This window comes from Cryptomeria japonica, chromosome 6, assembly GCF_030272615.1.
Source record: "Cryptomeria japonica chromosome 6, Sugi_1.0, whole genome shotgun sequence".
Taxonomy (NCBI): Eukaryota; Viridiplantae; Streptophyta; class Pinopsida; order Cupressales; family Cupressaceae; genus Cryptomeria; species Cryptomeria japonica.
The window spans coordinates 199,825,000-199,837,260 of NC_081410.1; positions in this window are offsets into that span (position 1 = coordinate 199,825,000).

A 12,261-nucleotide genomic window follows, 5' to 3' on the forward strand; every position below is an offset into this window, starting at 1 on the left:
AATAGATGCAACTTGCCTAAATACAAGTGGGGATTAAAATAAATAAATTAGGTTTATTTACTTGCAAGGATTAATTTAATTAAATGTAAATTTAATTAAAAAGGGAGAAAGGGGAATTAATTAAATAAAGTGATTTATTTAATTAAAGGTAAGGCTTAGGTGAACTTAATTAAATAAATTAAATAATTCATTTAATCAAATAGATGAATATAAAGAATTTAATTAAATAGAGGAATGCGGTTAAAATGAATATTAAATATTCACTTAGGAAAGTGGTTATTTTTATATGTCTACACCCAACATCAACAACCCTAGCTCCATAATCCCATATTTGGCCTGCCAAAGTCATATACTCCTCCACTATCACTACACTATCTATTGTGGGTCCCCACTCGGGCACATCCTATCTCTGACGAGCATATAAACATGCTCCCTGTGGTATCCCCTGTTCTCTCCCATACTGTCGCTGAACACGGTTATGCAAAAATTGCTCAATGATAAAGGACATCTGCCTGATCAAATATCTCGACATATACACATAGGGCATCTCTACCCTGTCCTCAACCCACACCTCACAATTCATATACAGTCTCCAAATGACCGTATAAATATCATCCAATTCTCTCCACCAGTGCTCTAGTTTGCCCAACTTACACTGAACAACTATACTTGTATACGCATAAGCATATGCTCGACTAGCTGGCCTATCCCTATCTGCAAGCAATCTCAACACAATAATGTGCTCCCAGGCCCACACTTGTAGTAATGTCACCCCCGTAGACAAACTGTTGTATCCTGGATACACCACCTGGTGAAGCTCTCTGTAAAGGTGGGCTAACATACAGGACCCCCATGCAAACCTGCATCCCTATGTCACCATATCGTCCAAAATAAATCCCCATACCATCGCTAGTCCCTTCTACCTATGGTCGGGACACATAAATCCACCAATAAAACCTGCTAGTACTGAAGGTAAAGGAGAATAATCCAGATCCAGAAACTCCTACCATATGATCTCATATCCACAGATCTGATCATCTTATGAGATGCGACGGAGAGCCTCTATCCCACCCTCCTCAGGCTTTTCATATGGAAACAAGGCCCCCACAATAGGAATCCACAAAATGCGATAATAGTCCTCAGGTGTGACTGTTATCTCACCAGTAGCCGAATGGAAGGTGTTTGTGTCACTATGCCACCTCTCCGCCAAAGTTGTCAACAAACCCCGGTTAATGATATATTGAGGCATGTCTAGTTAGGACGATAAACTGCATCTCTCAATCACATCCCTATCAACCTGTGACAATCGCGGAATCAATGACCACGGTCATGAAAATCGCTCTCGTGACTGAAGTACACCAAGTTGTGCTTGCAAAATAACAAATGTCAATCATCAATTCCCACATCTATTCGATATATCCAATCAAAACAAAATCAACCTGAAACAACGAAGCATCAAATTAAGACCCATATCAAAAATCAAAGTAGCATATCAAAAATCAAAGTACCATATCAACAATCAAAGCACCATATTAAAAATCAAAGTACCATATCAAAAATCAAAGTACCATATCAAAAATCAAAGCACCATATCGAAAATCAAAGACCCTTATCGAAAATCAAACACGCATATCTAATATCAAAGATCTATAATGCAAGCATCACATCAGGAATCATATTGGAAATCAAGAATCAAAACTCATATCAGACATCAAATTCATATCGCAGGGCAAACCATCAAAGATCCACATCAAGAGAAGATCCAAACCCCCATCAAAGCAATCAATCAGCCTGGCACTCCATATCGAAAGTAATTTCAATAGACGCCAAATCATCATATCAAAAATCGGACATCATCATAGTAGGCGAAACATTGGATCATGACCCAATCTTGAAATACTCAACAGGCACCTATCCACTCCTAAGCCATCTACCTCATCTATTCTCCCCGCGACACATTCTTCCAAGTCTTTTCTACCCATTTTTTGCCCCACGCGCCAAAACAGACCTCCTATGCACTAAGCTGCTACCTATGCGCTATCTTTCTTCACCAATGCGCTAGAAACGTTACTCTACATGCTAAAAATCCTCTATGCGCTAACTGGTTTTGCCATTGCGCTACCTTGCTAACCCAAATCGCTAATATACCCGATGCGCTACTCTATCTACCCTGTGCGCTGACCTGTCTTCCCTAAGCGCTAAAACACCCTACATGCTACCCTAACCTGTCGATGTGTTGCAAAATGCAACTTAAATGCCAACCTAGCTAGGTTAACCCTACGTGCTATTGTTCCTATCGTATGCGCTAAAAATATACCCCTATGTGCTAAAATGACAAATTTTCAACTAAAAAATGAAAAACGTGATTAAAAAAAAGCAAAATCACTAAAAAACGTGGAAATATTTAGATGACTTATAGGTGGGCCATACGCGGCGGGCCTCCGATATCGACGAACGCACTCGAATCGATGCGAAGCATAGGGAACCGACATTTTCGTCAGAGCTCAAGTGTCACAATCACAAAGAGACAAATGTGCAAATGATAAGAATAAAATCACTTTTTACCTTTTTATAGGGTAAAAGTTAACAAGGTTAGTAAGTGGGACATGTATTTTCCTCATTTTTCTCAATTTTGACCTTATCAACATAATTTTCAAGAGATGAATCAATTCAAATGCATTCAACACAGTCAAAATATTCAAAATGCAATTAATTCAAAAATGCTCATCAAATCAACAAATCTTGCACAATCCTTGATTCATCTCCCGATGGGGTATCATCAAATCTGGGGCATCATATAGACATCTCGACACATGGCATCATATCGACAAATTTTGACAGCATATCCGACAAATTTTCTTTGAATCAACATGTGCACACACGTCACTTCAAAGAGGGGCAAAATGTAGACGTATAAAAATGACCACTTTCCTAAGTGAATATTTAATATTCATTTTAACCTCATTCTTCTATTTAATTAAATTATTTATATTCATCTATTTGATTAAATGAATTACTCAATTTATTTAATTAAGTTCAACTAAGCCTTTTCTAGCCTTTGATTAAATAAATCACTTTATTTAATTAATTCCCCTTTCTCCTTTTTAATTAAATCTACATTTAATTAAATTGATCATTGCAAATAAATAAATATAATTTATATATTAAATCCCCCACTTGTATTTATGCAAGTTGCATCTATTTTTGTGAAAATAAAGTAATTTATTTTATTTAAAATTCCCCTCCATCCACTTGCATTTTCCTACATCTCCCACTTGCCTCCCTAAAACCCTTCTAGATTCGCCTAATCACTTCCAATTTAGCCGAATCCATCTTCTAAATATTGTCACTTCCCTAAGCAAAGGGAAGTCGATTCTCAAAACTTTAAAGTCTTCAATAACTATTAAAGGCTTTATGTCTTCAACAAGTTAACCTTCAAAGTCTTCATAACCATTAATGGTTAACTCAACCTTTTTGCATGATTAGAGACTTTCTCTCTAACTCGGCCCCCATTTAACCCAAGGGTCTCATCAAGAATTCATGGCTTTAACCTTGGTTATTCCTTTAACCCTTGCGCAAGAGTTTACCCCTTGGGTAAAAGCTTTATCCAATGGATAACCCTAACCTAACCTTAAACCTTACCTCCTAGGGTAACCATCATGTCTTCTCAAGCATTTAATGCTTCTTACATCTCCTCTCAAGCAACATCTTGTTGACAATTGTCACCATTTCATTGGTGAGAATTGTAAACATGGATTGATAACTTTCAATGCTGACCCTTGTTAAGATTATCTAATCTTGACCATCCATTGCCCCATTTTCTGTATAAATAGAGCTCTCATTATCTCATTTTCAAAGATCTAAGTTTCTCGCATCTAATCTATAGTCATTTTATTAAGCATTTAGCCTCTCTTTGATAATAATCATCTTAATAGCATTTAGTAGTAATTTTAAATATCATAACATATCCATGTTAGACTAGTATATATTGTTAGGATAGGATTACTAATCTTTATCATAACATCATATTCATACTAGTTTAAAATCATCATAGATTCAATATCATACGTATCTAGGAATGCATTCATATTAAATTAATCAAATATCACTCATTCTTAGAGTTGTCATTCCTAAGTCACTTTTCTCAGTGATATGAGAGAAAAGGCATTGTCTTGAGGGATCCCGTGAGATAGAGAACAATGGAACACCCCTTGGGAAGTTGGGCTATTCAATATAGCTCCATAACCATCACCAAGAGTCCCATTGGTGTGTGGTTCTTTTGGAAACTGCATTTTACGTTTTTGTACCCTACATTTCCCGCACACAGATAGAAGTGTTAATAACCTCTTCTTGCACCAAAATTTCCTCATTGGTGAAAAAATTGTTGGGAGAGGGACCATCATTGACCTTGAAGGTATAAGATGAAACATAGATATCAAAGCATATGTCACAGATTATAAAGAACTCACTAGGCCATATATCACCAATTTAAAAATATTTACCAAAGCTTTTAAAAACATGAATGTGAAACATAAGATATGCATTAATTCTCTTAAGAAAGTAAATGTGAAACATTAGAAAGAAAGTATAAAACACAAGACATATTTCAAAGTCTTTAGGAGAGTGAATATGAAACATAGGAAAGAAAAGCATTCTTGAAACAAAAAACCCAAATCTAAAAATTAAAATAAAAAAAAATGCAATTGTAAGACATGTTGGGTTCACCAACATGTAATGTGGTAAAATGGGGTTCACAAGTCTAATCATGAAAACTAGGAATCGAACCCATTTACATCAACACTACATTCAAAGAATAACCAATAGGCCCAACTTCAAACCCTTGGAAGAGCTAGGAATAATGATTAGTCATTGTTCTTGAGTGATTTGCTTGATTGGAAATTTAATATGCAAAGAACTAGGCTAAATGATGCAATATTGAGAATAAATAACATAATCAGACAAATGCAGATCTAGAAATGAACTGAGATGTATAGAACTAGGAAGGGGATACAAAGAGGAATTTGTGACAAAAAATTGAGCTCAAATTGGTTTGATAGTTTAGATAGGCACCCTAGACCCGATAGATAATTAGTTGAGCATGGAAATCAACTTTGGGACTCTAATACTTTGCATTGTCTACTTGCCAATTTTTAGCCTAATTAGTGAGGACTATTACACTAGTTGACAGTCCAAGAGGACTATGGCATTAATTGACATACTCCAAGTGTTTTTTATTGAATTTTTTTGGGAACCTTTATCTTTAAGTCTTGAGTGCTCTTTTACCTTCAATCTAATCTAAAACCTATTTTTGATCCTACAAATGCACAAAGAGAGGAAAATAGTGTTGGGTTTATAGGGGTTTTCCTAGGTCAAACACCGGGTTTGGAATTAACCCTATAATCAATAATTGATAGAAAATAAATCTTACCCTTGCAAGGTGTAGCGTCCTAAAATTGCATCCCTTTGCAATTTTGACCGCATTTGGGGCCCTCACCTTAGTGTTCTCATCCCTATTCTCATTTGGGACCCATTTATGCTTGTACGTGCAATAAAAGTTTTTATATCACATTCCACCTTGCTAGGACGCTTAACCCTAGCCCAAATACGAGGTAGGACCAAGGTGTGGTGCCTTGATCCTCACCGGGACCATGACACTAGGCCATGGTCCTCCCTAATTGGGGCCTATTTCAAACCCTTTGCCCTATCCCAATTTTGAGTGGGAAACCTTGCTTCATGTCAGCTTATGTTGAAAAATTAACATAATTGACAACAAGAAAGTATATAAAGAGGTCTTCCCCTCTCATTTAGATATACATTCATAAGGTGGTGAGATTGGAGCACAAGAAATCAAGCATTCAACCATTAAGGCATTCATCATCAAGTATTTCTAGAGGTCTCCAAGACTGCATACTCTTCATTTATCCATTGTGGAGCAACATTACATCATTAATTCACATGCATGCATGTATGATTAGGGTTTTGTCATGTTCATGTCATTTCATACAACATATGTGATTACATTCAAGAAGCAAAGCATCATTAGCAGTCATTGTAGATTTAAGGTATACCTTTTTCCATCATTTATTTTAAGTATTTTCAATATTTCATTCAAGGTTTATTCCTAAATCAGGTTTTGACTTAGGAAAACCCCTATTCCCAACCTATTTCCCCTTCAGTGTGTGAAAAGTATGGAGGACCAAGGTGACCACCACCACGGTCCCATCATTTTTGGAGATTTTTTGGGGATCAGGTCCAAATCTACATATACTACTCAGAGCCAGGTGCGAGCAAAAATCTTGTGTCTGCAGCTCAATGGTTTCTCAGTTTTACCTTCATTTTTCATCATTTTACCTTAATTTAGCATTTCAACTCACAAAAGAGGGCAATCAATTCACACACTCCTTGAATCCAATTAGTATTCAATCCCTATCACTCTTAATTTGGGATCGGATGTATTGGATTCATCCCTCTTTTGAATGTAATAGAAAATTAGTGGTTTTCATCCCTCTAATGGTGGAAACCCTAATTTTTCACCATTACATTTTGGTGAACTTGGCACCTTACACCTTTGATTCTAAATTATGTTCTCAGATCTGAGTGTGTATGCAATTTAAAATTCAAATTTTCATTTACAAGTTTAATTTCCTTGCAAATTTTTAAAATTTAGAGGTTGATTTCAGTAAAACCCTAATTTTTAAATTCAAAATTAAGCTTGTGAATTGTTTAATTTGGATTAATTATTTCATATCTAAGTGCTTTTCAATTTCAAAATTCAAATTTTCACTTGCAAGTTTAATTCCAAATTCAAATTTTAAAATTAAGTGGTTAATTTCAAAAACCTTAATTTAAAAAAAAATATAAATTGAGCTTGTGGATTGTTTAAATTTTGAATTTACCATTTCAAATTCAAACTCAAATTCAAAATTTCAATCTTGGATCAAATTTCAAATTTAAATTTTAAAATTAAGTGGTTAATTAAAAAGGCCCTAATTTTTAAATTTAAGTTAACCTTGCATGTTTCCCAATTTTGCATTAATTATTTCATTTTCCACATTTCAACCTTAGATCTAAATTTAAAATTTTAAAATTAAGTGGTTCTTTTTACAAGGCTCTAATTTTAAATTTAAATTTCTTGTGGATAATTTTAAATTTAAATTTTAAAATTAAGAGGTTATTGTCAAAAGGCCCTAATTTTTTTAATTTAAATTTATTTGTGGGTTGCATGATTTTTCACAATTATTCTCTAATTTTTCAAAAATCATAAATCAATTTGCTTATTTAATTGAATAATCATTTTTCTAAAATTTGGCATTATTCAATTATTTTGCAAGATCCAAATTTCAAATTCTCATTTAAAAAAAAAAATCAAATTTGTGAATCTTATCAATTTACCTAAATTAAGAGTTTTTATTTATAAAATCCGAATTTATTTTGAATAATTTGCTTGGATTTAAATTTAAATATTCATATAATGGATTTGATTTATTTGCAATTTCACATATAATTACATTGCTTTTTACGTACATTTATTATAATCATGTGTCAGATAATGGCTTCTTTCACTTCATGTTACATCTTTTCATTCATAACACTTGGACATATTATGTTTTAAGAATTTCCAAGTTGCTTCCTTTTCATCAATTAGATCTCAAAGCTTTCGTGTATCATGTATGTTGTTTTATGGTGATATTTTGGGGGAAATGCATTGCATATGTAGATCACCTAAAAGCTTTTGTAGATCCCAATCCTAGATATGTTAATGGAAAATCTAATACTTGTATCTCTCCTAGGGTATCTAATGTGAATGAAGAAAGAGACAATTCTCCTATCAATGATCTCTCTAATGGATAGAAAGAATTGAAGAGCAACATGGTCTCATCTTCTTTTCATACACATACTCTTGCGCAAGGGGGGAAAGATCAAAATATTGGTGTTTCCATCTCTCTAGATCCTCCTTATTCTCCTAGAGCCTATCAAAACATTTGTAGAGAAGATGATGTTATGCATTTCATTCATGATCTCTCTCCTCACATAACCTTAAGTAAAGATGAGGCCTTAGATGAGAAGGATCTTCCTTCCCAATTTACCAAAGAGGATATGCATGATGAAAGAAGGGAAAATCCTCCTCCACAAGATATTCCTTCTTCATCTACTATTGCTTTCATTACTTCTAAACATCCTTAAACTACAAAATTCAAAGAAATTTATTATAATGTTCCCCTGCCTTCACAATTAACAAATTCTTATAGGAGTGGCTTTAACATAATATCAAAACAAGGTTTTAGAGGACGAGGACTTAGAAATTTTGAACAAGGAATTCGAGTCCCTATAAACCCTCCTACAAAAATCACCACAAAAGGCCTAGGAAATGATATTAAATCTCCTATGGATGACCTCCTTATGATTCAATATTTCAAAGATCATCTTGTAAAACAAAGGATTCATAGAGAGTCTAAAAGTGCTTCTTCTTCAAAAACTCCTTTGTGTTCATTTCATCAAACTCATGATCATCATGCTAATGATTGTCCTTATTTTAAAAATATAATGAAAGAACTTATTAATAGTGAAAAAGTTAAAATCATTGGTGACAATCCTTCTTCTTCTAATGATAACTTTTATCCTCAATCTCAAAAGAATAACCCTACAACTATTGATGATCAATAAAAATTGGCAACTAGAATCTTCTGGAAATTGAAGTATGATAAGAATTTTGTTTTTCCTTTTGTGAAGTTTAGCACTAAGCATAATGAAGTGAGTGGATATTGTCTTTTTCATCAAGGTGGTTCTCATTCTCTTGGAAAGCGCAAAGCATTTAAGGAATTTTTTCAATAAAAATACAATTGTGCTCGTATATGTCATTCAACAGATCTTGCTCTCTTTCTTAGTGAAAAGGTAATGTCTTAGCACTCCTTTCACCCTCATGTTTCTCCTCACCTTATGACACAAGTAGTTAACTTAATTGGGGGCTCTTTGTCTTTCTTCTATCCTATCTCTCATCTATAAAGTTTCACCATTCCCTTTATGGATTGCATTATTCATAACTTAATGTCCTTTCTTGCATGGAATTATCCTTCACGTGAATACATATGTGTCCCTTGTTAGGATCTATTATTTGTTTGAAATAACACATTTTTTATGGATTTTTTTCCTCAGGAAATGTGTGATTCTTCCCCCTAATCTATCCTTGTCCTCTTTCTTGGGAGGTGAGGATGTCATTTTCCCTTTCTCTCTTGCTCTGTAGAGTATCACAATTCCGAGCTTGAATTTTTCATATGTTGATATACTTTCTTGCATGGAACGACATGTCTTTTATAACTAATCCCTCCTTAGGGGGAATCTGTGATCTCTCTCTCTCTCTCTCTCTGAAGATTACCTCTTCTTTAGATTTGCATTTTACATATACTAAAGCCTTTTCTTGCATTGAATATTTATTTATGTGAGTACATTGTGCATTTTCTTATGTTCAATCTATCTTTGGAAGTTGTGTAATTCTTCTCATTGTCTTTACACTTGGGGGCAATTATCTCTCTCTCTCTCTCTCTCTCTCTCATTCTTTGTAAGGATCCACTTTTCCTTTGTTGAGTAGTGTTTTCTTATGATTTGATGTCATTCCTTGTGTGAAGTTGTTGTTTGCTCAAGTATTCTCTCTTATTCAAGAGGTGTATGTCCTTGGCTACAACCTCTTTTTCACTTGGTGTTGTAAACCTATCATAAACTTACCCCCTCACATTGGTTCAAAAGTTTGTCATCCTTCATTAAGAATCTCTTTCACCTAGCAATAGGGGAAAGGTATGAATTCGTGTTCCTCTTCCTTTCTTTGAAGATGTTATATTTGCTCAAGAAACTCCTCTTGGAGGTAGATGTCTTTTAAGAAAAGATCTCTTCTCCTCCAAGGATCTCCTTTACATTTGTTATGAGATATCTCTTTTTCAACTATCTTATCCTTGCTTTAAGAGTATTCCCTCTCTAGCTTGGATTTATGACATTGTTGCCTAAAGGATATCTCCTTGGTGTCGAAGGTTGGTATCTTTGTTCCTAGTTTCCTTAAGATATCAATATAGGACTATGTTGACATCTTAAGGGGGTGGGGGGGGCACCAATATCACTCCCTTTGTACCATATTATACTATATTTTTGCATGTCTTAAACGGGGTGTTCATTCTAAAAACCAGAGGAAACAAACTCTTACATGAGATGCTTCACAACCAAAACCAAACATGGTATTTGATATATGTCATAGACGAGGTTAGACATCACTGAAACTAGAGAAAAACTCTTACACGAGATGTCCTCAAAACTAGACATGTATATGTCATTTGCATCTTGTAATTTGCATTTACACATTCACCCCTTGGCATTTGCATTTGCATTACATTTATTAAATAGGTTAAAGCACACTCGAAACCAAAGAAAACAAACTCTTATATGGGGTGCTATACACTTAAAACCAAACATCACTTGCACACACACACTAGGATGAGTGGAACTAGCGGAATAGAGCTAGACTATTCCTACTCTCCTCCCCAACATGGATCACCTAGATACAAACATCTAGGGGTGAGGTATCTATGTTCTCCTATTTTCCATCATTCTTCTCATGGATCACCTAGATAAACACATCTAGTGTGTATTCATTCTCTCTCTCCTTCTTCTCATGAACTCGTAGATTTGCTATTGATAGTTCATGGTGATTGTTTCTTTGCTCTTTTATGTGATTGCTTGTGCTGGTGAGATGACATTTTTGAAGAATGATATTAGTGGTTGAGACATTTTGATATCAAGGTCTCTTCATCTAGTTGACTTGAGGTCTTGTTTTTGGTTCTTAGCTTTTGTTGTGTGTCTTTTGCCTTTGTTCATCCTTTTGTCTTTAATTGCCTTTTTTTTGTCTTGTTTTGTGTGCCCTTTCATATGTTTGAGTGAGTTAAGTGTTGGCAATTTGGAGGAATTGATTATGTGTTGCATTGATGTTTTGTCATTGATGGCAACACCAGTTGTTTTGGTTGTTTACCAGTTTTCGGTTGGTTCTGGTAGAGTGGTTGGATTATGATATTGATCTGGTATGCTCCGGTATGCTTTGGTTTGTGGAATTGATTTGGATCTGTCATTCATGCTATTCAAATGCATATCATGATCGGTTGGTTCAGGATTTGATGACTCGGATACTATCATTTGTTTTAGTAAGCCTTTTGGTCATTGGTAAATGTTTTACCGACATAGCTTTGTTGAAGATCTTTTGATGCACGTGATAAGTGGTGTTGGTGCAGCTTCTAGATGGATTTCAAGATGTTGTTGGATATCTTGTTCGTGTTCCTATTGATCGGTGGTGTTGCATTTTGGATCGAACCTAATGCTGTCTTATTCCGCTAGGTTATGGACCGGCTTATGTAACATGTTGATGGGTAATCTGGATGTGTTACCAGATGGATTTATTGATTGGATTATGTTGTTTCAGTCTTAGGCCAACTTGGTTGATCATTGGATTGCAGTTTTATGTTATGAATTTATTGTATTATCTTTTAGGTGGCCGACCTAATTGTTTAGGTCTCGGGTTGGTATAAATATGATGTAAGATCTCTTTGTAGATCATGGGCATATGAGATTATGGTTATGGGATTGTTATATGATTATCTATGTATGAATAATGCAGTAATCATATGCAAGATTTTTGGTTGATCATAGGTGATCGAATTGGGATGGCAAGAGAGGTTTAAGACCTCCAATACTGAGCTTAACCGGAACTATACTCAGGAATAGGAGATGTTATCTTTGGAGTTCACTCTTCTTTCCAGATTGTAGTCTGGATTTATCTTGTAGTCAGTGAGGCTCCTTTTGTGATGAGCAGTGCACTCTAGGTTGTTGGCCTTCCTACATGTGTAGGCCCCTCATTTTGTAATCACATACTTACTGCAGAAGTATTATCTAACTATGGGTAGGCTTCCCACCATGGTGTGATGTTGGAAAAAGGTGACTGATGGAGATATCGAGAGGAAACATTTTCTTCCCTTCGAGGAGAGATGAAAGTTTCACTTCGGATTTCCCTTCAAATGCATTTTCCATATTACATTGGAAGAGGGGGGAAAATACACTAGATTTAACCTCTAGAGAAAGAGAGTGAATTCTGAGTGATGGTAAGTTAATCCCCTCTTCTGAGATTTAGATTTGAATTGATTAAATTGCGTACTTATGGTCAAGTGTAAAAGTGAAAAAGATCTAATTATAACTCAAGATAGAAGCATAGGATGAAGTTGTGCACCTGGATCT